This window comes from Zootoca vivipara, chromosome 9 (genome assembly GCF_965207765.1).
Source record: "Zootoca vivipara chromosome 9, rZooViv2.hap1.1, whole genome shotgun sequence".
NCBI classification, from domain to species: domain Eukaryota; kingdom Metazoa; phylum Chordata; class Lepidosauria; order Squamata; family Lacertidae; genus Zootoca; species Zootoca vivipara.
Genome location: NC_142592.1, coordinates 60,031,297 through 60,058,548, shown reverse-complemented (window position 1 = coordinate 60,058,548; position 27,252 = coordinate 60,031,297). Strand labels below are relative to the sequence as shown.

Sequence of the window (27,252 nt, the reverse complement as noted above, 5' to 3'; positions counted from 1 at the left end):
ATCTCTTTCAGATCCCTACTGGGGGGTAAATTCCCGTCTGAAACATGCTGGTGTTTGAGCATGAGCTGTGATGTAAATTACCTTGGACTTTATTTAACATCTGAAATGGAGTGCTTTTCATTTTAAGATTTTTTTTTGGCAATCGTTTGACTGGCCTGTTGCAGAAGCTGCCTTTCTGCTGGCGGAGAGAAAGAGGAAGACTGCAAAATGCACCTTTTCGCAACCCAGTTAGAATTCCTCTCTGTGGGAAACTTGTGACGAGTTCCACCATCATCATTCAAACACCTGTCCAGGCTGGCTTTGGCTGGGCACTTGGGACGCAAGGTGAAAGAGTCTCTGGCCAGCCAGATTCCTCCCTTGGTTGGTAAAATGTAATGAACTGTCATGTGGGAGGAGAGCAGTTCACAAGCGATGCAAAACAATGGGAAAAACCATCTGGGGGAATCCCCTGGCCCAAATGAGATTTTCAGGTGTGAATGAAAAGCTGCATTGAAATATCTGCTCATTTATTTACAGCGTGTGTGTTCTGAGCCAGCTGTTATATCCATGTGAAATATGCATTTCAAGGTGGCTATCATACCTCATCATCGACTCACTTTCTAGGGTGGCCTGTCGTAATCTCTAACGTTGCCTGAGTGATGTGGGACCAGCATTTCCACACTCCAGTTCCATGTCACTTCAGTAAAATCTGAAGTGAGGAATCGGGTAAATCAAATAAATAACACAGGTACTTTTGACACTGGAACCACCCGTTTCAAGAGCAGCAACACTGGTGCAGGAAGGACATAGTTAAGAAGAGGCCTGCTGGATTAGGCCACAGGCCCATCTACACCAACCTTCACTAGCCATTTTTGGGGATCCTGGGGATTTATTGCCATTTATTGCTAACCATTCATCTTCAAATGACTACCAACACGAATAATCTCTTCTTCGTTGTTTCATTTCTCCCACCCCTTGCTTTCAAACTCAAAATCCTCTACCAGTCTTATTTTTTTCTTCAGTATGGGGGTGTTTTGATCATGTGCACCAAAATAAGTTGTTTTACTGGAAAAGAGCAGGCGGGGGGGGGGGGCGGCGCTGGTCGCTAACTTCTCCAAGGACTGACTAACCCAGATAATGGGAATCATCGCCCTCGACTTCCTATGGCTCAAGAAGCGTTTTTTCCAGGGTTTTGTAGCCCACCTCCCTTTCTAATGTAAGCAAATGAGCTCTGGAAATATTCACCAGTGTCAGGCCTGCTGTGAGTATCCTCTTAATGAGACCATAAGGATGCAAGCAGGAAGAGCTATTTCAGTGGGTCTAAGAAGGTAATAGCCAACATCCAGGGTTCTTAATTTCACCTAAGTGTGAGCTGGAGAAAAGCTAACAGCTGAAAGTCGATTCAGATGGAGGCGAATGTCGTCCCCCCCCTCCAGCCGTTTGAGCAAACAAGGCAGCTTTCAAAAGTAGCCCAAACCAACTGGGGGAAAGTATTCCCAAACTGAACATTCGGCATTCCAGTACCATGTCATTTGCAAGCACTTTGTCTTTAAAATATTTATCGCCGCTAAACAAACTCCATACTTTATCCCAATCCCAGCTGCTAGGATCTATGTTGAAAGGTTAAGTGATATAAAAGAAAATCAAACATGAATGAACTTCGAGATCTTGCATTCGTTCACAAAGACACTGAAACTTGCATTAAACCGTCCTAATTCATGAAATTCTTCAGCACAAAAGAGAATCAGGGTTTGGGATTGCTCTTGGTCCTTTTCAAGTGCAAATTTTGCCTGCCCCATAAAGGAGGAAGTCTCAAGAGTATTACCCAGAGTAGACCCACTTAAATTAGTGGGCCAAAGCTAGTCCTGTCCTTTGACTTCAGTGGATGCCATAATTACTATAATCCAACATGGGTTTCTCAACAAGAAGTCATGCCAGACAAATCTCATTTCATTTTTAAATAGAGTTACAGGCTTTATGGAACAGGTAAATGCTCTGGACATAGCATACCTTGCTTTTAGTAAGGCTTTTGACAAAGCCCCCCCCCTTAAATTCTTGCCAAGAAGCTGATAAAATGTGGGCTGGACAACAATTTGGGAGAGATACTGTAACTAAGAAGGCAAGGCTGGCTGGCTGGAACCCTGAACAGCACGTTCCTTACTGCAAAGTTTTATTGCAGCCCCTCTCCATTGTGACATTTTATATAACAAGATGCCGTATCAATGTACCGAAGGACCTAAGATTCACACGTTAGTGAATTGAACTCTCAAAAAGTTTTATTAGAACTACTATGTGTGTTTTATTCGCAAGTCAGCTCCGAAAAAGCAAATCCTCAAATTTCATGGTCAGTTCCACAAACTCCATCCTTAGAGGCCCTTTGTATTTCAAATATGCCTTTTAGGAAACTTTCAGGCAAACTTTCATTCCCCCTAGCCCTTGCTTTTAGCTACATCTTCAAGGCTGTCTTCACATGGAAGCAGGAGAAGCAGCAAAATCTGTCATCCTAACATTTTCACTTTCCCCCCAGAGAAGAGCCTCCATTGCTTAACCAGTAGCTCAGCTGGGCAGTCAACGGTGGAACATGGTAGACGGTGGGTTCTTCTTTTTTTCAAAAAGAAAACAAGAGTAACAATGCCCCACCCCCCCCAAGCAAAGAATAACGAAGAGCCATGGTGTCATTACACTTCTCACAATTCACAACTGGTACACTTGATGCTATTTTTTTTAATAATGCAAACAGCGGATTGTTTAGGAAACCAGGGGTTGCAAGTAGATCTGTCATAAATCTTGAGCAAAGCTACAGATTGACTTAGGATGCCAATGAAAGTGCATTACACATTCTCTTGTGCTCACATGCAGTGGTGTTTATTTTCATTGTAAGGCTGGACTCTGTCACAGGACAGTCTGAACCCTCCGTAGTCTATTTATATGGCAAGATCCTGCAATCACTATGGTGCCTCTTTAGGCTTTGGTGTAGCAAAGGTCTGTCCTGTAAAGTTTAAACGCAGCCCACCACAAACAACAGGACCAGTGGTCAGGGATGATGGGGATTGTAGTCCAAAACATCTGGAGGGCCAAAGTTTGGGAATGCCTGATATAGCTCATCTGCAGGAGCTTCACTGATCATTCCTTGAGTTGGAGAGGCTCATTGGGCGGCAGTGAAAAACTGAGCCCAGTATTGTGGAATGATCTACCAACAGAGATTCAGCAGGCGCCTTCTGTGTCTACTTTTAAAAGCTTGCTGAAAACTCTTCTATTCAATCAGGCTTGTACAGGCAATTAGGGACAGCTCTTTCCACAACAGTTAGCTGATTTCTGATTTTATTCATTTTTAATAGTTTGCATTATATGGCTTTCTGTACAATTGTTGTAAACGGCTTCAATCTTTTATGGACAGCAGCATATAAATCTTTAAATATATCTGTACTTCAGTCCCTTCTTAGTGTGCACATTGTTGGGGGTTGGGGGTGGTTTCCCAAGACCAATTCTCAAGTCAGCATCCTGTTGTCCCCCACCCCCAGGTAAGGGGATGTTAGCAGCTGCAACAAGTCTCCCACAAAGGGCTTCCACTCAGAATGCCACCCCGGCTGCTGGCAGTGTTAGTCTGCCTGCCCTCACACCAAGTGTTGTTGTGGGAATGCACATCCTTCAATATATTAAGAGCCATTAAAAAAAAAGTTTGACAGCAAGTGATTAGTTCTTTAATGTTCATGCAAGAAGCTTGTAATTACTGAACTCAAAGCATGAGCAGATCAGGGCTTGCATTCAATCACCATTAGGTCTTTTACTGAGTGATGAACTTCTATGGGATGAACTTCAAAAAGCAGGTCCCAGGCTGCTGCTCTAACATCTAAAAGTTGCCAATGTCTCGTGAAAGTTTTGGGCTTGCCTGGAGAATTACTGTCAGATCCATTAAAATAAGTCGGTTAGATCTGCTGATCGGTATTTAGCATTTATAAAGTAAACATTTATTCAGATAATGACTACATTATTTCAGCAATCCTCTTATCACAGGGAAGGGGAACCTATGGCACTCCAGAACTTTCTGGACCACAGCTTCCATCATCTGTGACCCATTGGCCAAGCTCTGTAGGTTTGATGAGAATCTGAGTCCCAATAAGATCTGGGGTGCCACAAGTTACTCACCCCTGCTCTACAGAAAGCTGCAAAGCAATCTTCATCACCTTGGTGCTTTCCCATGAGTCCCAACCAGTATGGCCAATGTTCAGACATGATGGGATTTGTAGTCCAAGATCAAAACACTGCCGAAGTTTGCTATAAGGCAAGACAAACTAGGCAGGAGTTTCTTTATGTGGGTTTGATCAGCGTGGAAAAGTATGGTCATGCGTTCAAGATAGTTCCTATTTTGCTTCCACACCCCAAAACCTAAACCAGGTGAGTGGTTCTGGGAAAGAGGAGCCTCAAAGGCTGGAACAAGGAATTCATAGGTGGCTTCAATGACCTGATCTCCCAGTCCAAGCACCAGAACTTAAGTTACCCAACCAGTTTTGCACTTCCTGGTGTTCAGCACAGTTCTTGGTTCAAAAACAAAAATTGATTTTTAAGCCTATGTTTGTGAGATAAAATACATTTGGAGATGCAGATTTTGAGAGAACATAGAAAAAAGATGCTGTTAAATACAGGCTTTCATGCTTTTTAAAAAAATATACCCAGGGCAGATCCATTGCAACGAATGAACCCAAATTAGTCATGTGCATTGATTTGAATTGGTCTGCTCTGGGTATGACTCACATTGGCAACAACCCAGGATGGAATAGATTTGGGGATGAATGCATGTAAAACTAACATGAGCCAGAAAGAGAATGATTTGTCCACCCCTTGGTGGACCTTGTAAGCTACCAAGGATTGAGGGTGTTAACCTCTCCCCCAGCTTCAGTTTCAGTGATGGACAACAAGGAGATTTGGTTTGAAAAGCACCCATTCTGCGTTTAGATTCAGGTATGGGCAGAGCACCCACAGCCCAGAAGACCCATATCAGGTTGTGCTTCACAGTGGCTAACCCAACCTGTGGCCCTCCAGATATTTTGGACTTCAACTTCCATCAGCCGCAGCCAGTGTGGCCAATGGAAAGGAACAATGGGAGTTGTAGTCCAACAACATCTGGAGGCCACAAAGTTGGGGAAGACTGAACTAGCCTCTTGCCTATGCACATTAAGAACATTAGAGATGCTATGTGGGAAAAAAGGGGCTACGTTAACGAGAAAGTACATCAAGGCAAAGGAAAAATGATGCAAAAATAGGAGAGGACCATAAAAACTCTGCAGTTCTCAAGACAAAATGGTGGGGTTGGCTAAAACACGTATCTGTATACCAAGTATAGCTTGCCGGGAAGACCATTTTTCAAATGGCCTCAGACTGGGATGGCCTATTTGAAGCTTTGAACTTATTTAATAACATTAAGCAAGAACACTTAACTATCTAAAAGAAGGATCAGCACCATAAATCAGACATCATTTCACATATTTCAGGATCAAAGCTGTAAAGCAAAATGATTTGTGAAGACATCTGAACAGCTCCAATATATCACAGGTCCTTTCGGAGGATACTTAGGAATATTAGTTGCCCAAATGATGATTTCTTTGGATGGCGATAGCCAAAAGAAAGGAAAATCGAAACTTTTTTTTAGTTCATTTCACAAGTTGGCTTCTCCATAATCATGATTTATCTCGAATATAAAAGGAAACAGATGTGAAGTTCCATGAATTTGAATTAACAAAAGAGAGGGGGGGGAATGACCAAATCCCAGCCCTGCTTCTTCCCAGGAATTTCCTGTATACATCTCTTTCTGATGCTGCCAGGCCAGATCAGACGCATGGAAAAGGTACGTCGAGAAGAGTTTCTGATGTGCTGTCCACATGCAGAAGTTTAAAACGGAGGGCAAAATATGGCTTTTGGCACACACAGCCCAGCGCCCTTTCCCTTTCCCCCCAAAATAAGTTTCTAGCACTTGTGGAGGCAAATGTTATGATTTGAAAGGGATATAAGCCATGTTTGCCATCGATTTATTCATTTTAAAAAAGCAGTGAATATAATGAGAAAAAGTAAACATAAGTAAACATTGTTTTTTTTTTAAAAAAAACATGAATAAGAATATCCCATCAATCATAATTAAAACGTGCAGATTGTCCAAGTAGGGTATCTGTATGAAACTGACAATTATAAGCCACTGTAAGAAAGGGCAGTGAGACCTTCAAACCACTGGGTGGTAGATGATGGATGTACTTCTAACTTTGCTGTATAAAGCCACATTCACACCACACATTTAGAGCACAAAGCATGTCAAAGTGCAAGTAGATAAATAGGTACCGCTACAGCGGGAAGGTAAACGGCGCTTCCGTGTGCTGCTCTGGTTCGCCAGAAGCGGCTTTGTCATGCTGGCCACATGACCTGGAAGCTGTATGCTGGCTCCCTTGGCCAATAACACGAGATGAGTGCCACAACCCCAGAGTCGGTCACGACTGGACCTAATGGTCAGGGGTCCCTTTACCTTTACCTATGATACTTCTTTAGATTCTTTCACTTCCTTGGGTTCCATGATCACTGCAGATGTTGAAAGCAGTCACGAAATTAAAAGATGCCTGCTTGTTGGGAGAAAAGTGATAATAAACCTAGATAGCATCTTAAAAAGCAGAGACATCACCTTGCCAACAAAGGTCCGTATAGTTAAAGCTATGGTTTACCCAGTAGTGATGTATGGAAGTGAGAGCTGGACCATAAAGAAGGCTGATCGCCAAAGAATTGATGCTTTTGAATTATGGTGCTGGAAGAGACTCTTGAGAGTCCCATGGACTGCAAGAAGATCAAACCTATCCATTCTGAAGGAAATCAGCCCTGAGTGCTCACTGGAAGGACAGATCCTGAAGCTGAGGCTCCAATACTTTGGCCACCTCATGAGAAGAGGAGAAGACTCCCTGGAAAAGACCCTGATGTTGGGAAAGATTGAGGGCACAAGGAGAAGGGGATGACAGAGGACAAGATGGTTGGACAGAGTTATAGAAGCTACCAACGTGAATTTGTCGAAACTCCGGGAGGCAGTGGAAGACAGGAGTGTCTGGCGTGCTCTAGTCCATGGGGTCACGAAGAGTTGGAAACAACTAAATAACAACATGATACTTCTTAGAACAGTCACAGCTCCCTCCCAAAGACTTCTGGGAAGTGTAGTTTTTTTTAAAGTGTGCCAAGAATTGCTGAAAGACCTCTGTTCCTCTCATGGAGCTCCAATTCCCAGAGGGATCTACCCCTCTTCACAGGAGACTCTGGTGTGATTCTGCTTTAAAGGTATAATGCAGGCTGGGCAGATTTGTCTGTCTCTACCAGCATCTGCAGTGACTGAAATCAAAGGGTCCAGTTTATAGCAGCAACTTATAAAGATGCACTCATTGCAAATAAGCCTTCTCTTCCCTACGAGCAACCTCACTCAGTGGGACTGTTGATAACATTAGGACTCCATTGAAGAAAACATCCCAATTCAATACGTTAATGGGCTTCTGTGGCATTAAAGACACATAGAGTTTGAGTGCATTTGGCTCATTATCCTCAATAATGCTTAGCAGCAAGATTTAATGTAAAATCTTTTAGGGGGAGAAATCTTTACCAGGAAAAAAAGAAAGAGAGAAGAAATATGTAAGTTGGGTTCTTTCTGTGGTCCTTAATTGATTTTTAATCTGCTGATGGTAGATTATAAATAAATGCTTAACGCATACACAAGTGCAAGTCAATAGGAACTTTTATTAGCTTGCTTTCAGAGAATTATAGTAAAGATCGAAGAACTCAGAAGGACTCGCCAGCCTGGTGGCTGAATGACTTCTCTCCTCTGCATGAGCTGCTTGAACAGGGCTTCTGCAAAACCCCTGATTCAGACAGAACAAGTGGAACCTGCAAAAATAAACATGTTATGGTCCCACCCTCGGCTGCAGGATGTGAGGGTCGCACCGGGCACCCAAGCGGCTAGCTACGCCGCTGTGGAAGAGGCAAAGGATTTGGAGTATCATAAAAGATGCAGGAGGAAATGATTAATAATAGGACCCACAAAGGGTAGGATGGAAGTCCAGGACATGCCTAGGAATCTTGATTGCATTATTTATGTTTGATATATCTCTGTAAAATTTTAATTTGAAAAACCAAATAAATAAATTTGTAAAAAAATTAAAAGATGACTGACTGGGAGAAGCAAAAGAGAACCTGAAGACATATGTACCCTTTCTCCTAAAATATGCATTTTTGGTACAGACTGATTGGAGAAACTGCACTGCAAAATGTGATGAAGTCATGCCTGAGGTTTGCATTTTGGTTCGAGCAATGTGAATTAAGTAGTTTCTCATTAACATGCAAACAAAATGAAATTCTGAATACCAGTTGCTGGAAGTCACAGGATGGGAGAGCACGTTTTTACTTGGCACCTGCTTGGTTTGCCACCGTGAAACAGGATTATAGGCTAGATAGGCCATTGGACTGATCCAGCAGGTTCTTCTCATGTTCTTACAATGTGGGACTCATGGGCCCCCTACAAACTCATTACTAGCATCTATGGCTCATCCATATCGGGGAAAGCCATAGCTTTTGTTTTTACTACAAAATAAAATGGATGCAACCCCCAGCCACTGACTTTTAAAGCAAACGGTTGAAATAATTAATCCAAATGTATTAATAGGATACGGGGGTCTCACCATTAATTGTTTAATCCTTAGCTACATAATACTGTACCAAATTATTCCCCCCTCCTTTCCCCCCCGCTAAGAACCGAGACAAGTACAATAATTGAAATAAATTTCAACACTGCCATTGGGAAAATTGCCAACATTTTTCAAGAACTTATAATTTCCTTCTCTTTTCATGCACACACACACAAAAATATAGAGTTTTGACATCTTGGCATAAAACAGTGACTAACTGTTACGTTAAACTGAAGGCAAATCACTGTTTTAATCATGACCTTTCATCTGCCCTTGATCGGGGCTGGGGGGGGGAGGGTTGGGGGTCGGGTAGAAATTGGCCACTTACAGACACAATTGCTGAGCGACGGCCCCATGCGGCTAAACATATTCAGAGTTGCAAATAAGAACGGTTCCTCCACACACACCAAAAAAATAATAATAACAATCCAAAATGCCAGGAGCTTCCTCCACCATCAAAACATGTGCTTGTAGCTAATATGGACTGGAGTAGACACAGAAATCTGTGACCTTAGAAAAGGATGTTAAAACACAAGCCTTTTCACATTGTCTGTTACGGGTCACATTCCTACTTGTCCGTGATTACGCCAAAGGCGTTTGTCAGAAAAGCTATGCTTTTTATTTATCTATTCCCGAAGTATCGCTCGGTGCTAAACTGTACTAAACTCGCCATTGGTATTCTTCTGCCGCGGTCATTGCAAACCATGAATCATCCTAATACAAATTAAATTTAAGTAACAGTGTAAACTGTAATGTATGCTGCAGGATTATATTAAATTTAATACAATGTGTATTGGCAATATCTCCCACAGGGCCAGCTAGGCTATTAGTTGCAAAGAGGTTCTAAGCAGGGTATATATGCTATATGTAATTGAGTGTTCAGCGTCGTTGTCATAAAAAAAGGGGGGGAGATGTCAAATTTGTATTCATTGGCCTTGTTACAAGAACAATAAAAATTATGTAAAATAAGTTGCATGTCGAGGGCTCCAGGCAAAGTCCTTTTCCATCAGTACACAAACAACAATTGAACCGGCGAGTGCATCATTATTTACTAGCAAGACGCCCTCAGTTTGTAGAACACATGCTTGGTCTGCAAGTTATGAATTCAATCCCCAGCATCTTCAGGTAAGTCTGGGGAACTTTCTGTCTGAAACCTGGGACTTGAAGAGCTGCTGCTATTCACTGAAGGCAATACTGAACTAGATGGACCAAAGGTTTGATTTGGTATAATGCAGCTTCCCATAGGAGCCAACTCCTAGGGGCTAAGGTCTCTTCAGCCCCCAGTAAAAAAAAATTAACAGGGCCTCCTCCCCAGTTGATGGATATGGCTATTCAAATGGTGTGTGTGCATGCTGTATCATGTGTTCAGTTTTGTGGGCCGGAGCTTACCTGTCCCCCATATTTTATTCAAGTTGGTACCCCTGCAGCTTCCTATGTTCCCACCTGTGGTTAATATCGCAAAAGTCATGGGAGGGGAAGAATCATAGCTCAGTGGCTTGGTAGGCAAAGCCTTCTGTCACAGCCCTGCCTGGACCTGTACAGCACCACTGGATGTTTTCAAGATCGATTGGTGCTGTACCAATGACACATTGTATCCCAGGCTGCAGCTCCTCTCAGAGTGCCAGCTGGCAGCTCCTCTCAGAGTGCCAGCTGGATCTACTTCTCAAAGGGCACAAACCAGGATGTGATTTAAAAACAACAAGTTTAGTTTATTGATTGTTACGTAAGCGTGCAGTTACTGGATTGAGAATCTTGTACATGAACTTGAAACGTTGCCTATACCTTCTAAGTTATACAACACTACTATTTTTATATCACACTGCTATCCTGTCTGTATGTTCCTACCCTCCAATACACCACCTAGCTCTCTGCCTCTCACTAACTAACCAACTCTGACTTCACTAGCTCACTCACTGTCTCAACTCCAACTCCCCAACTTCAACTAACTCCTAACCTCGACCTCAACTAACTTCAACTGCCTAAACTGCCACTCGGGAAGGGTTTTTATCCCTTGGCTGAGCCCGCCCCTGAGTGTTCTATCTGTTCCAAGCTTAACCCCTTACACACTGGGTCTCGTCTAGGTGGCGAATCGCCACACCTTCCTAGTTCAATTCCCAGCATCTGCAGGCGGAGATGGGAAAGAGTCTTGAAGCCCCAGAGAGCGTGCTGCCACTGTAGGCCGTTGGTTGGGAACCCGGGACCTCCAGGTGTTGCTGGATTCCAGTTTCTCCCATCCAGCATGGCCAAGGGCAATGGGGGTTGTAGTCTAGCAAAATTTGGAGGACCACAAGCTCACTGCTGCTGGTGTCAACAAACTGATGGGCTGGACCGATGGTCAGATGTGGTACAAGGCATCCCCAGCTGATGGTGAACTTGTGGCTGTTCCCAACCTCATCCCATAGGAACAAAATGGCAACTATTTTGCTTATGTGGGGAAGGGGGAATTGTGGGGTGGCTCTCAGGGATGCCACTGGGGTGGGAAGCCATGAGCGCTTGGCCCTTTTTTTACTGATCCAGGAGGGCTTATTTGAACTACTTTTTTTGGGGGGGGGTGTGGACAGACACCTGCATCAGATGCTTGGTTTGGTGTTGAGGTTTCTTGGAACACCCCACAACCACTTATGAGAAATGTGTAGCCATTTAAAGCTGAGAATGGAGAGAGTGTCCTAACTCTTATACTAAGTCAGACCACTGGCCCATCTCGCTTAGTATTTTCTGCACAGTCTTTGGTTCTCCAGTGTTTAAGGCAAATAATTAATTAAAATAAAATATAATAATAATAATAATAATAATAATAATAATAATAATAATAAATTTATACCCCGCCCAGCTGGGTATAACTTCCCTAAACCGGGTTGCCTTCAGATGTCTTCTAAAAGTCAGATACAGTACTGTAGTTGTTTATTTCCTTGACATCTGATGGGAAGGTCTTCCACAGGGTGGTGCCACTACCGAGAAGGCCCTCTGCCTGGTTCCCTGTAACCTCACTTCTCCCTCGGGGCTGGACCTCAGTGTCCGGGCAGAACGATAGGGGTGGAGATGCTCCTTCAGGTATACTGGGTCATTGTCTTTATTTATTTATTACATTGATATGCCACTTTCCTCCAAGGAGCTCAAAGTGATGTTGTCAGGGACCGTGCTAAGGAGGGCTGGACTGAGAACACAATGGTGAGAGGCACCCCCTCCCCCTGATCCTGAATCTTCCCAGGAGCAGAAAGACAGTATAGATTTGGAACAGTGGTTTGCAGAGGGGCACAGTTCAGAAGGCAGAAGCTGGGAAATACTGGGTGGGAACAGCTAGGAGAAGAAACACTGGAAGAGAGAGGGTTAACAGATTCACAGTCTGTTAAGCATTCCTCCACCACCCTCCCCAAAGTTACGAAGAGCTCAGAAAGTCTCAGAACAGAAAGCACAGAGGGTACAAGCTCAGATTACAATACATAGGAGTGACGTAGATTAATAGGGACAGAGGGGGTGTGAACCTAAATTGGGAGCACCACAATTTCTAGGAGACAGGTTCTTTGTTCTCTCGCTGTGGTTATTAAAGATTCTAACTGGTAATATGTTCCTTTCCTTTGATCACCTTTTCTACTGCTACGGGGGGGGGGGGGAGGAAGCCGATTCCACGAAGCTTGACAGATGTACATGATGCTCCCCTACCCATTGTGTCCTCACAACAGCTCTGTGAGGTAGTTTTTAGGCTGAGAGACAGGGAGTGGCCGAAGAATTTGAACTCTGGTCTCCCAGGTCCTAACCCAACACTCCCCCCCCCATAAAAGGGAGTTCCACAATCTGGGAGCAGCCACCAAGAAGGTCCTCTCCCATGTCTTCACCAAAAGTCCTTGAGAAGGTGGCAGGACTGAGAGAAAGGCCTCCCCAGAAGCTCAAAGCCCAGGCATGTGCCCTCCCAAAAAAACAGCCTGGAAGGAAATTAGGCCTTTGGCTGCAAAAGTTTGACAGCCCCTGCAGGTCGTGTGGACAGAATGGGGAAAATAAAGCCACGTTCCCACCTGACTTTGGGAAGAAATATTTGTTTCTTTAGAGGAGAGGAACGCAATCAAGAGAAATGAGTGTTTCCGTGGCTTCCCAGTATATAAACCGACTCTTTAAAGTACCCCCGTGACTGGACTTTACTACAAGATAAAATTAATGATATTTTTATTAAACCTGAAGGTGTTATGCCTGTGCAATGTGAAGGGGGGGGGGAAGCTGCTCTTTTGGCCAACACTTTTCCCCTGGCCTCATAAATCAACTCAAAGGCTTATGAAACGACCATCATTGCATTACCATAAAAAGGATCAGGAAAACAGAACCGTCCTCCCCAGAATTTAACAAACAAATGATGTTTAAATGTGTGTTCAGGCCCTATTTAGCCTTCCATTTGACAGAAATGGAAATAAAACAGCCATTTTAAGCTCCTCGAAATGACAATATCGTGTTATCTAGATAAGCAACACACACAAAAACCATTATTGAAATTCTGATAGCATTTTGCTTTACTGGTGGAGGGAAATTACCTGTAATACATAGTTTAAATAATTACTTTTAAACAAAAGCTTCTTTTCCGCATTGCTTATTTATCTTCCGAGGCCAACTCGGCAGGCCTATGTATTTTATTAAAATTGCCTTCAGACTGCTAATGGCAGGGCGTATGTTAGCACAGGAGAAGTGACGGCAGCCGGAGCCCTGTTCCTAATATTGGGAGCTAGTCCAGACGCTTAAAGAGCCAGGAATCTGCTGTGCCTTTGACTAGTGTTATCAACACTTTACTTGCTAATGATACTGGTGGCAGCATGTCTTTCTGATGGGTCAGATTTAAGCAGGAAAGCTTATAATTGTGTTCACAATAGATGTGTTCTTTACAAAAAGAAAGAGAGAAAGAAAGAAAGGGAAAGAAAGAATACCGAAATCTCTTCAGTTTGTGCTAAGCCTCGGGAATTATACTGCCAGCTCTTTCTTCATAGAATCATAGAGTTGGAAGAGACCACAAGGGCCATCCAGTCCAACCCCCTGCCAAGCAGGAAACACCATCAAAGCATTCTTGACATATGCTTGTCAAGCCTCTACTTAAAGACCTCCAAAGAAGGAGACTCCACCACACTCCTTGGCAGCAATTTCCACTGCCAAACAGCTCTTACTGTCAGGAAGTTCTTTTCTCTGTCTTTTCTCTGTCCCCTGTTCCAATCTCCCCCACCCACCAACGACTTACAAAGCAAAACTGTAAGATTCACACTTCATTCTTTGGATTTCATGGAGTGGGGGTGGGCTGGGGGAACTGGTCCTTTTAACAATGTGGATAACCACATTTGAGAGACGTGGGGAATAAGAAATAGAGGAGGATTTTTTTTCCCATGGCCAAAGACTAAGCTGATCTCTTGAGTTGCCATTTAATAGATATATATGTATGTATGTATGTATATATATATATATATATATATATATATATATATATATATATATGAAGTTATTAAAAATATGAAGGATCATCCTCTAAGCAGGCAAAGATTTGCCAGAGGCGGGGAGGAAAGGACAGGAACAGCCTGACCTTAACTTCAAAGGAAATAACAGCGTAACATTATATATATATATATATATATATATATATATATATATATATATAGGCTCTCCAGTTATTTGAATGGAAAGTGAGATTATGACCAATGAAACTATAATATTCAAGTTAAGGGAAAAGTTATTCCAAGTTTATATATATATATATATATATATATATATATATATATATATATGGAGAATATTTTTCCAAACCACCTCTAATTTACTTCATTTCACTCCAGCATAAGAAGCTACCTAATACCGTCAGATCATTGTCCATCTAACTCAATAATGTCAACACTGACTGGCAGCAGCTCTCCGGGATTGCAGATAAGGAATCTTTCTTTCCCAGCACTACCTGGAAATGCTGCAGATTGAACCTGTGGCCTTCTGTATGCAAAGCTCCCATGGGGCCACCTTGGATAGCTTTGAAAGAAGACTGAACACATTCATGGAGGCCAAGGTTATCAATGGCTACTAGCAATGATGGTTATGCTCTTTCTCCATGGTTGGAAGAGGTCTGGTCAGCTTCTGTCCATAGCATTTGGAGGGGGTGTCATCAGTAGCAGTCATCAGGCCAGTAGTGGCTATCTGACCTCCTGGTACCAGCATCCGTGTGGCTTCAGTAGAGGTCCCAGATTTACAGAAGCCATGCCAGTTTCTGATTTGATACTGGACTTTCCCGCTTTCCCTTAAAGGTAAAGGTGACCCCTGATCATTAGGTCCAGTCGTGGGCAACTCTGGGGTTGCGGCGCTCATCTCGCTTTACTGGCCGAGGGAGCTGGCGTACAACTTCCAGGTCATGTGGCCAGCATGACTAAGCCCTTTCTGGCGAACCAGAGCAGCGCATGGAAATGCCATTTACCTTCCCACCGGAGCGGTCCCTATTTATCTACTAGCACTTGACGTGCTTTCAAACTGCTTGGTGGGCGGGAGCTGGGGCCGAGCAACGGGAGCTCACTCCATCACAGGGATTCAAACTGCCGACCTTCTGATCGCCAAGACCTAGGCTCTGTGGTTTAACCCACAGCACCATCCGCATCCCTTCGCTTTCCCTTAGGATGTGCCTATTTTCATTGGAGGAATGTTGGAGGGTTACGGAGTTATGCGGCCCCTGAGCCAAGGAGATACAACCTTTAGAAGATTTCTGAAGGCAGCCCTGTATAGGGAAGTTTTAAAATGTTTAATGTTTTATTATGTTTTTATATATGTTGGAAGCCGCCCAGAGTGGCTGGGGCAACCCAGTCAGATGGGTGGGGCATAAATAATAACATTATTATTATTATTATTATTATTATTATTATTATTACAGTGGTACCTCGGTTTAAGTACACAATTGGTTCCAGAAGTCTGTACTTAACCTGAAGCGAACTTTCCCATTGAAAGTAATGGAAAGTGGATTGATCTGTTCCAGACAGGTCCGCAGAATACACAGCCTGAAGCATGCTTAACCCGAAGTATGAATGTAATTGGTTCTGGAAGTCCATACTTAACCTGAAGCGTACTTAAGCAGAAGCGAACTTTCCCATTGAAAGGAATGGAAAGTGGATTAATCCGTTCCAGACGGGTCCGCGGAGTACTTAAACTGAAAGTACTCAAACCGAAGCATACTTAAACCAAGGTATGACTGTATTATTATTATTATTATTATTATTATTATTATTATTATTATTGAATAGGATGTCCCTATTTTCATTGAAGGAATGTGGGTAGGAGGTCAGCAGGATGCCAACGTGCCAACGGAACTAATTTGGTGCTCCCATGCGAGTGTTTGCACTGCACCAACCTCACTGCTGCTTCTCACCTCCTCCATTCTCCCCCAGGAAGCCACAGCTATGCTGGTGACAGAAGGTCAGGTAAGTGCTGCTGCCTTGACTACTAGGTTTCTCCTCATTCTTTGCCTCAGGCAACAAAATGCTTTGTGTTGGCCTTATATCCTACCCAGCATTGACACGGTCATTAAGTGTGGTGCCGTATTTTGAGTGCATACGGCCTGTGAATTCCTGCCTCTGGAAATACAATACAACTCATCAATGGCTACTAAGCATGATAGCCACACCTGCCTCCATGGCTGTGATGCTTCTGACTAGAAGTTGCTGGAGAGCACAGGAGGGGAGCGGGCTCTTGTGGCTGGGCATCTGGTTGGCCACTGTGAGAACAGGATTCCAGGCTAGATGGATCATTGGACTGATCTAGCAAGCCTGCTCTCATGTTACAGAGAAGTGGAGGGACCATTCTCCCTTTCAAAAATCAAGGATGAAGAGGAGTGCAAGCTTGTATTCCCCTGCTCTGGAGGCTAGGACCCAAACCGATGGCTTCAAGAGATTCTGACCAAACGTACAGAAAAACCTTCTGACAGTAAGAGCTGTTCGACAGGGGAACAGTCTCCCTTGGGAGGTTGTAGACTCTCCTTCCTTGGAGGTTTTTAAGCGGAGGTTGGATGGTCATCTGTCATGGATGCTTTAGCTGAGATTCCTGGATTGCAGGGGGTTGGACTGGATGACCCCTGGGTCCCTTCCTATGAGGAGCAGAATGTGAGGTTTAAGAGTTAAGTAAGGAGGAGAAATTTAGGCTGGTCTACTTCAGAGATAAAGGAGCAATGTATTTCTTGCTGCAAAAGGGGGGGGCAGAAGGAAAGGTTGGATTAACCATTATGCAAAGTATGCTATAGCATAGGCCTAGCCATATGGTAAACCCTTGGTAGGGCTTAAAATGGATAAAACTGTCATCCGCTAGGCACCAGCTGCTTCTGATCCTCACAACAACATCTTGACACAGAGTGTTCAGCAGTGGTAATCCTCTACTTTTGATGCAACAAGCATTGATGTGGCTCCACTACAAAATTTCTGGAGCTGAAGCCGGGGGAAAAAATAATAAAATAAAAGATAACTCACTGATGCGAATACGTTGTCCAAGAAATTCGGAATGCTACAGCAAGTAAGCATGGTGCAGAACAAAAAAATAAAATAAAATAAAAAGCAAGCAAATGTTTCCTCGCCTGTTGCAGAGACCCATGATCTCATGAGACGGGCAAGAGAAAGAAGAGCAACAGGGCCATCTCTTCTGAGACGAGGCTGCGTCTGAACACAAGAACTAGTCTGTGTACCCTCGAGCCACTGAAACAGTATGTTATGTTGCTAGCAAGGAAATGTTGGTGGATGCCAATGCTGGAGGGATGTCAGCAACAGATGGGTGGATAGTTGGAGGGTTTTTATATTATATTGCTAAGGCCCCATGTGTGTCTGTGCATCCACATCTGAACATGTGCAACAGCTGCACCATCTGCCCCCTTGATATCAACTATGGAAGGCAGGTGGTGCCCTCATAACTAAAGCATCTCCTCCAAAAACGCCTTAGTTTGGTCCATGGATGGTTAAGGGTGCAACACACCTGGGAGGTGCTGTATCGGCTCCATGACCTTGATGACTCTAGCTTAGGATAAAGAACTTGCGGCCCTTCAGATCTTGCTGGTCTCGCAACTCCCATCCGCTTCAGGAGGCCAGCCCTACCATTAGACAGCAAGGCAACTGCATCAAGTGACAAATGCTGGAGGGCAGCAAGGCAGGCCCCTTGATGCTGCTTCTGAGTCCCAGCTGTATCCTTCAGTTAGAGCAGTGTGTGCCACATTGCCTCGTTTGCCTAACTAGTGTGGAGTCCTCAGTCGTAGTGGAGGACACAGTGATGTTGTCAATGCTGAAGTAAGATCTAACTGACACTCCAGTTGGCTTCTGCATATTAATATTTTATTATTAATAATAATAATTAATTATTTATAACCCGCCCATCTGGCTGGGGTTCCCCAGCCACTCTGGGCGGCTTCCAACAGAAAAATGAAATTATATAATCTATTAAACATTAAAAGCCTCCCTAAACAGGGCTGCCTTCAGATGTCTTCTAAAAATCTGGTAGCTGCTTTTCTCTTTGACATCTGATGGGAGGGCGTTCCAGAGGGCGGGCCCCACCACCGAGAAGACCCTCTGCCTGGTTCCCTGCAACTTGGCTTCTCGCAACGAGGGAACCGCCAGAAGGCCCTCGGTGCTGGACCTCAGATGTATATATTCTTATTCTTATTAAGTCAATAACCTAATAAACTCATTCCAAATATCATTCATATGTGTTGCCTATATTCTCATCTTGTCAAGCCATTGATTAAGAAGATCGTATCTCTATTCTTCCCATTCATCAGTATCAATCTCTTGGCCACCATTAGGGTATGTAGAATCCATTTTCGTCGTCCTGTTGTCATTTTCCATACAATGGGTATATAGTTCAAGAGCATATTCACCTCTGAAAATCTTAAGGTTTAAGTGTCTTGTTTCTATAGTCCATCACTTTCTCCCCAAACATAGCAAGTGTGGTCACAGTAAAAGCATATGTTTCAAAGAAGCATTGTCCATATTACATCTCCAGCAAAGAGCTACATTAGATAGTCCTTTCTTATACAAACACAAGGCTTCTGTATGAGAAACCGATGAACCAGGAGGACATACACTATATTGTCCTTCACCTCATTCAACAAAATATTTTCAGTTGGCCCAAAGCCTGAACCAGCATGGTCAATGGTCAGGAATGATGGGAGTTGTAGCCAACAACATCTGGAAGGTTACAATTTCTCCATCCCAGCTCTAGCCATGCCGACGGCACGACACAAATGTGGGGAATCCTGTCTGCAAGATAAGTTTCAGCAAACCTCCTGTTCTCTTTCTGAGTTCCTGTGTCTTTATATGGCAAGCAGAATAATATGACTAATTCTATGTGTCCTGATCCTGATCCCAATATGTTACTCCTATATTTATAACCATGGTGGTAAGCATCCGAAAATGGAGTCCGCACTGGGGAAGGGGGAGGAGGACAGAGAGAAATGACATACAGATGAGAGAAAGAAAACAAGGAAGAAGAAAAAACAAAGAATGTATCTTATCTCAGGGGAAACATTCTTCTCTTTAATCACTTCATATTTTTTTTAACAAAAAGAAAGAATTCAGTCTTTGTCTTGATGATGAAAAAGATACACAAGCTCTTTCTGCCACACGGGTCAAAACCCCTGGAGAGAAAACCTTTTTTTATGTCATTAAAAAATAAACCACTGTCTCTGCTTAATACTACAAAGAAACAAATTAGAAGCTAAATTGCAGATGTACAGGATTATATGAAAATTATATACGTTTGAGAGCGTTCTCCACAATTTGCACGCACAGGCACAGACAGTGTAACAAACAGAATTGATGGGCAAATCATTCTGAAATGGCCAAGATTTCAATTATCATTGGGAAATAGCTTTCATGGGCATTTGCACCATTGCCCAACGCATTTTGAAAAAGGTGCCTGCTAGACTGGATAGCCTGCCTCCTTGTTTGCCACCAGCCACACAAAACAGCTCACTCCCTTCCCTCCGCTGTAAAAACAACGAGAACAAAGAGTCTTGTGACACCTCAGTCTCAAGAAACTATCAAATTTAATGTGGCATAAGCTTTCATGGACCAGAATCCCCTAAAAACTGCACACTGTCAACTCCTGATGGAACCATCCATGGTCTGAGAAAATGCTTGGGTACCCTCTACCCCATCTCCCCTGCAGCTGCTTAAGACAGACCCATGTGAGGTAGACCAAGCCAGGGAATCCGTGCCATCAGCCAGCCTGAGAGGACCCTGTTGCTCTTTATTTCCTGGGAACCTCAGGTCCAGGAGACAAATCAGGCATCTCTTGCCGCATCTGAAGACCAGACTTGGTAGATTTGATGTTTCATATGTCAGGAACCATGAGCTAAGCAAAAGTAGTATACATACTCATGACAACTAAATACGAGGCTGATGCATGAAAATCTGAATGAGGTAGCACAGGTGCAGTAGAGGTCAATTCCCTTCCATATTACAGCCAACTGAGTTCCTCTTATAGCAGTTTTTACATCCAGCCAACACATGAAAGAGGCAGCTGATCCAAAAGCATGCTAAAGTCTTGAACTGAAAGTCAATAAAGTCAAAGCATACATTTTCAGCCTTTAATAAACATCCGTTTTTTTGTGCATATAAGAAGTTCAGAGAAAATCTGTATACCACGGAAGGAAAGAAAAACGTTCCTCTAAGCCACACAACCAAACACAGGCAACAAGATCTCAACAAAGGATCTTACAAGATCAACCCCCAAACCTTTGTGACCTCCTTGTGTAACAGCTTACAAAACATGCAGAATGGAACCTAATCTCACATCTATAATTTCCACTTGCCTGGTTCATTCTTGTTCCCCTGACCAACTACCCCCACCTTTTCATTTTCACTGTTAAGCAATGGACAGTTTTCAATAAGGCACCTGGAATTTAAAATGGCTGGGTTTTTCTTCTTGAAGAGAGGGTGCTCCAATATCTGGGGTTTTCCCACTAGGCCCAAGCCTAGTTTTAATCTAAAGTACATTTCTAAAAGCAGAAAATCCAAGACTTACCTGTTGAGCTTCCCAGCTTGACCACTGTCTCTTAACCACTCCACCACTCCTGTATTTTATATCCTCATTTGCCTCTGAAACTGAAGAAGAAACAGGGGGGGGGGAGACACCATGTTACCAGTTAAATCGGGGTCAGCAAACTCTTTCAGCAGGGGGGCGGTCCACTGTCCCTCAGACCTTGTGGGGGGCCGGACTATATTTTTTGGGGGGAAATATGAACGAATTCCTACAAACAACCCAGAGATGCATTTTAAATAAAAGGACACATTCTACTCATGTAAAAACACGCTGATTCCTGAACCGTCCGCGGGCTGGATTGAGAAGGCAATTGGGCCAGATCTGGCCCCCGGGCCTTAGTTTGCCTACCCATGTGTTAAATGGTCAATTGTCCTACGAAAACAAAATGAATGAACTCCAAACACCTTACAAAGACTTATTAAGGACTGTTGATCTGTGGAGGCACAAAGTAGAGAGGGAGGCGGAATATTTGATGCAAGGCTCTCCCTCCCTCTGTGCTCATGCACATCAGCTTCAGCAAGAGAGGCCAGATGCAAGAGAGGACAGGGCTATTGGGCCTCTCCAGAGTTACTATTGTTGTTTTCATTTATGAATCACTTCCTGTAAAAGCATTTCAAAGCAATTTCACAATAGTAGTATTATATGCAAAGGATGTGTACAACCATGACCTGGAGTATGGAAGGCAGACTGAGAGCATATGGGTAAAAATTGTAGGAGAGGGAAATGACAGAGACCTTACTGTGGGTGTCTGCTATATAGACCTCCAAGCCAGACTGAATAACTGAATAATAATAATAATAATAATAATAATAATAATTTATTTATACCCTGCCCATTTGGTTTCCCCAGCCACCCTGGGGGCGGCTTCCAACAAAATATTAAAAATAGAATAAAACATCAAACATTAAAAACTTCCCTAAACAGGGCTGCCTTCAGATGTCTTCTAAAAGTCAGATAGTTGTTTATTTCCCTGACATCTGATGGGAGGGTGTTCCGCAGGGTGGGCACCACTACTGAGAAGGCCCTCTGGCCTTCCTACAGTAGCTTTCCAAAATTTCAGAAAGGGAAGCTATAGTAACCATGGGAGACATCAATTACCCAGTATCTGTTGGAACTCAAAACTCTGCCAAGAATGTAAGGTCCAACAAATTCTTCCATTGCCTTGCTGACAGTTTCATTCCTGATGCTGGAATCCAGCTGGGAAGAAAGGGAGGCAATAGACAAGAGGAAGAACAAGCTACAGATTCAGGACAATTTAGCATCTCCCAACTGCATGTTTCTCTACCATGTGGCTGATAGGGCGGAAGAGCCAACGACAGGCAGTCTCAACTCAGTCTAGTTTTGTCCCCATCTTCCTGCCTGCTGAGTTCTACAAGGGGCAACCCTGAGGCAAAGGAAGAGGAAGAAGACATGCAGATCCACCCCCTGGACTGGCTGTTAAAAAAAGGCAGCCGGATGGGGGCTGGCTGAGCCCAGAGAGTGTTTGATGGGGCACCCTGAAAGCACGCTGACTCATGGAATCCCAGTTGAGAAACTGGCAACACTGGCATAAAATGGCTCTGCCAGCTGATTAAAGTGGGGCTAAGCAGAAGCAAACCTGAAAGATGAGAGATCTTTCAGCATGCACACAAATCAGCGGCTGATAGTACAGCATCATGCTAAACTGCCTCAAACTCTTTATGGGAAGGCGAAATGAAAAACGAAAAATAAGCAGAGAAGACCTGACTGTACTATCCATGCTGGTGGATTTTTTCGTTCTCACCTCTAGAGATTGCAAGGATGGGAATAAAACTACCAAAGAGTTAAACCCAAAGCCATTTACACACCACAGACCATGCACTACTCCCCCACCCCCCCTTTGAGTGAAGAACAAATGAGACATTCTTTCCACTTTGCTTGTAGGCACATCATGAGTTTTGTGGATGACAGTGTGAAACTAGCAGCTTCTTTTCAACAGTGTCATGCTTTCGTAAACAAAGAGGAGATAGAGCCTCTTTCCTTTCCTGAAATGTTCTTTTTTCCTAATGCATTGTCACCGTTACTGTCATTGGATATCACATATATTTCCCCTTCACTTCATAAAATAAAATCAGTTTTCTTTTTTTAAAAAATGAAAGCACAGTACAGTGGAACCTCAGTTTATGAACAACTTGGTTTACGAATTTTCAGTTTACGAACGCCGCGGACCCATCTGGAACGGATTAATCCACTTTCCATTACTTTCAATGGGAAAGTTCGCTTCAGTTTATGAACGCTTCAGTTTAAGTACTCCGCGGACTGTCTGGAACAGATTAATCCACTTTCCATTACTTTCAATGGGAAAGTTCGCTTCAGTTCATGAACGCTTCAGTTTATGAACAGACTTCCGGAACCAATTGTGTTCATAAACCGAGGTACCACTGTAGTAGTTTTCATGAGTTATGTTGAATGAGTGGAAGGTGGCTGGACTGTGGGTTCCTCCACACATTTAGGTTAACGTGTACAACTGGACTTCTTCTCAGTGGAAAGAGATCCATGCTGCTGAACTCCATCTTCTCCGGCGATTTAAGGTGCTTGTGGTCTTCTTTGATACTACATCTATAGGAATGGACCTGTTGTATCAGTCTTTGGCGTTGATGAACACATATTGCCGTAATCCAGTCTTGGGGTTACTAAGACCACAGTGGCCAAGCTATCATGGTCCAGGAATACCTGTAACTGCCTTATCTCCTGAAGCTGGTAAAAGGGACTCCTTGTCCTTGTGACACTGAGTGAAAAGATGAGTCCAAAAGCAGCCTCAGGCCATGATCCCACTCCTTCAGAGGGAGTGCAACCCCATTCAGAACAGACAACTGATCCATTTCTCAGGCGCAGGAACAACACGCCCCCAGGGCCTCTCTCTTGCCAGGGTTTAACATCCAGAATTAAAAGCAGTCAAACAAACCATAGTCGTGGGAATAGGGTGAGTTCTAAAAAGGCACAGTGTCAAAGGCCAGAGCTAAGAGGCACATCTTCAGCATTTTCTGAAAGCTAGATGGTAATAATAATAATAATAATAATAATAATAATAATAATAATAATTTATTTATACCCTGCCCATTTATACCCTGCCACTCTGGGCAGCTTCCAACAGGACATTAAAATACAATAATCTATTAAACATTAAACATTAAAAGCTTCCCTAAACAGGGCTGCCTTCAGATGTCTTCTAAAAGTTTTTCTCTTTGACAACTGGTGGGAGGGCGTTCCACAGGGCGGGTGCCACTACCGAGAAGGCCCTCTGCCTGGTTCCCTGCAACTTGGCTTATCGCAGCGAGGGAACCACCAGAAGGCCCTCGGTGCTGGACCTCAGTGTCCGGGCAGAATGATGGGGGTGGAGATGCTCCTTCAGGTATACTGGACCGAGGCCATTTAGGGCTTTAAAGGTCAGCACCAACACTTTGAATTGTGCTCGGAAACGTACTGGGAGCCAATGTAAAGGTGCCAGATGTACCTCTCTAGGAAAAGAACTACACAACTGAGGAGTTGGCCCAGAGAATACCCTCTCCTGGGCCACCTCCAAATTTCTGAGGTTTGCGGAACCACCCAGAGTGCCCCTTCTGTTGATTTTAACACCTGGAGGAAGGGCCTATGGGGATGCAGTCTCTCAGATACTTGGGGATAAAGTAGTTTATGGGTTTAAGCACTAGTGTGGGCCCAGAAATGAACTGCAACCAATTTAGAACAAAGAACTTGCAAAAACATAAGAGGATTGGTTTTAGTGATTACTGATGAATCGTTGCATCCTAAATTGCACACTTAAAACCAATGGGACAAGTTAGTCCTGACTTAATTGAAGTTCCATGTGTTTCAATGGGAATGAATTCAATTAACTTAATCTGGATTCAACTCTATTATTTTAAGGGGCAATCTCCCTGGTATACAGTTACAAATTCTCCACACACAATCTATTGCTTCTTCCTCCCCCTCAGATCAGCGAATAGCCCTTCTCCTCATTGCCTTGTGAAGTAATTCAGGACTCTGGGAGTCCGCAAACTCACTCACATCTGATATGCAATTACGGAGATCTGGCTCTGTTCAGGAAATTCACTTGCTATCTTATATGCCTATCTTATATTTGCCTGCCCTCTAGAGACAGGCTTGAATCACAGTCCCATCTGCGAAGAAGTGCCACCTTTTCTTCCTGAATGTGTTTTGCTTGCTATGAAATAATGCACATTGGTCTGGGGCGAAACTTCTGAACCATGGCACTCTTATTCCATAATTCATGTCAGATCTGATCTAACACGTAGATAGCTCTGATCCATAACCCATCATGTCGTCTGATTTCAGACTGCTGTTCTGAAAAGCACTTATGCAGTCTTAAAACAAAGAGTCCTACATGTGAAATCAGGCTCCTTCCAGAGAGTGGCTTAAGTTTTAAGCAAGTTGTTGAGATATCATACCGGCGGCATCCGTCGTTTTGGTTTTGGTGTTTTGCTTACTAACAGGTTTCCCCCAGACAAGGTCAGTCTGGATTAAATGGCAAGGTGCATGCAGCCTCATATCCAAATTTATGATTAAATTATTTGTCCTGCTTGAAAAACAACACCCCTCATTACCTTCTTAGGGTACTGATTTTGCTGGGTTTATTTATTTATTTAACTGAACAGGATGGATATGAAAATGTTTGACATCTATGAAGAGGTGCTTGGGACTCATGGGTTGAAAATGACGGTTGGGGTCCCATACAGGCTTGGTTTGGGGGTGCATAGTGTGGAACATGAAGCAACACAATCTGAGAATTAATGAAGGCTCAGTTGACAACAGCAGCAGCAGCGGCAGCAACAACAACAACAACAACATGCCGCCCATGTGACTGGTTTACCCCACTCTGGGCAACTCCCAACAAAATATCAACAATTCACAATAAAGCATCAACCGTTAAAAACTTCCCTGAACAGGGCTGCCTTCAGATGCCTTCTAAGAGTCAAACAGTTGTTTATCTGTTTGACACCTGACGGGAGGCCATTCCACAGGGAGGGTGCCACTACCGAGAAGGCCCTCTGCCTGGTCCCCTGAAGCTTCACATCTCACATTCATTTTTCACCAGGGATGGGTGAAGCTGTCAATTTCAATTTCTCTCAGTTTCTCAATCTTTTCCAATCTTAAACTGATTTCTACATCCATCTGCCATATTTCTGAAGTCCTCGTAAAAATTCACAAATTCAGTACAAATTCCTCCTGATTTTGTGAAATTTGGTCTAAAGCACGCATTTTCGCAAAGCCTTTCCCCCTAAAATAATGCATTATTGTATGTTGTTTTCACGGATGTGTGCATTTTGTGCAGACTTTACAAGAGCATATGCCTTTTTGTACACATTACTTGGCTGGAGAACTGCGCTGCAAAATTCGGGGAAGTACGAATTTTGCAGGATGGCTGTATGTTGTTTCTCTTACTGTTTTGCAAAGTTAGGCAGCTTGGCTTTTCAATGCAAACTAAATTTCTTCCCCAATCCTTAGTTTTTAAGGCACAAGACAGTCTGATGCCTAACATGCAGGACAAACTAATGCCTCCACTTCCATACACAGAAGTTGCTGCCACAGTCAAACCTCAGTTGTCAAACGTAATCCATTCTGGAAGCCCGTTTGACTTCTGAAACGTTCAACAGCCAAGGGCGCAGCTTCCGATTGGTTGCAGGAACTTCCTGCACTCAAGTGGAAGCCGCGTCGAACATTCGGCTTCCAAAAAACTTTTGAAAACCAGAGCATTTACTTCCAGGTTTTCGGAGTTCAGGGGCCGAAACGTTCCAAAATGGAACTATTCGGGAACCAAGGTTTGACTGCACCATGCCTGAGGACAGCATGGGAACTTAGGGGCTGCAGCATAAACCATGCAATACACACAGATCTGCCTTTCCTCATCTTGTCTTTGCCATCAGCCTATGGCGTTCTGTTGCCTGGGGCAGCCACCCCACTCGGTCTAACGGTAGGGCCAGCCCTGTCAATTTGCAAGGCCAGGCATTCCAGTTCTAGGGGTGCCTTTTGAAAAATAACAGGGCTGGGCCAAAGAAGAAAAAGAAGAAGTGTTTGGATTTGATATCCCGCTTTATCACTCCCCGAAGGAGTCTCAAAGCGGCTAACATTCTCCTTTCCCTTCCTCCCCCACAACAAACACTATGTGAGGTGAGTGGGGCTGAGAGACTTCAAAGAAGTGTGACTAGCCCAAGGTCACCCAGCAGCTGCATGTGGAGGAGCAGAGACGCGAACCCGGTTCCCCAGATTATGAGTCTACCGAACCACTACACCACACTGGCTCTCACCAAAGCCAGTGCTGGTGTGAGAAACATTTAATGGGGACACGTTGGTGCCTGTGAAATGTGTAGCCCCCACTTCAGAGCTACTGGGGGTTAGTTCCATAGGACTCGCTACAATCTGAATCAAGTGAAAATGGTGATGGTGACATCAGCTAGGATAGTTCGGTTAGTAGAGCAGGAGATTTTAATCTCAGGGTTGTGGCTCTGAGCCCCACGTTGGGGAAACTATTCCTGCATTGCAGGGGATTGGAATAGATGGCCCCAATTGCCCCTTCCAGTACTATGTTTCTCTGATTCCA

The 27,252-nt window shown here is 43.7% G+C and overlaps 1 protein-coding gene across 4 annotated transcripts in view; it reads right to left on the bottom strand.

Moving 5' to 3' along the window:
* Positions 1–27,252, bottom strand: part of SOX5 (SRY-box transcription factor 5) — a 723,673-nt gene that overhangs the window by 507,503 nt on the left and 188,918 nt on the right. For all 4 annotated transcript variants that reach the window (XM_088652478.1, XM_088652473.1, XM_088652474.1 and 1 more), the window contains exon 3: positions 20,661–20,740. The gene's annotated coding sequence lies outside the window, so the exon portion shown is untranslated. The remainder of the gene's footprint in view (positions 1–20,660; positions 20,741–27,252) is intronic.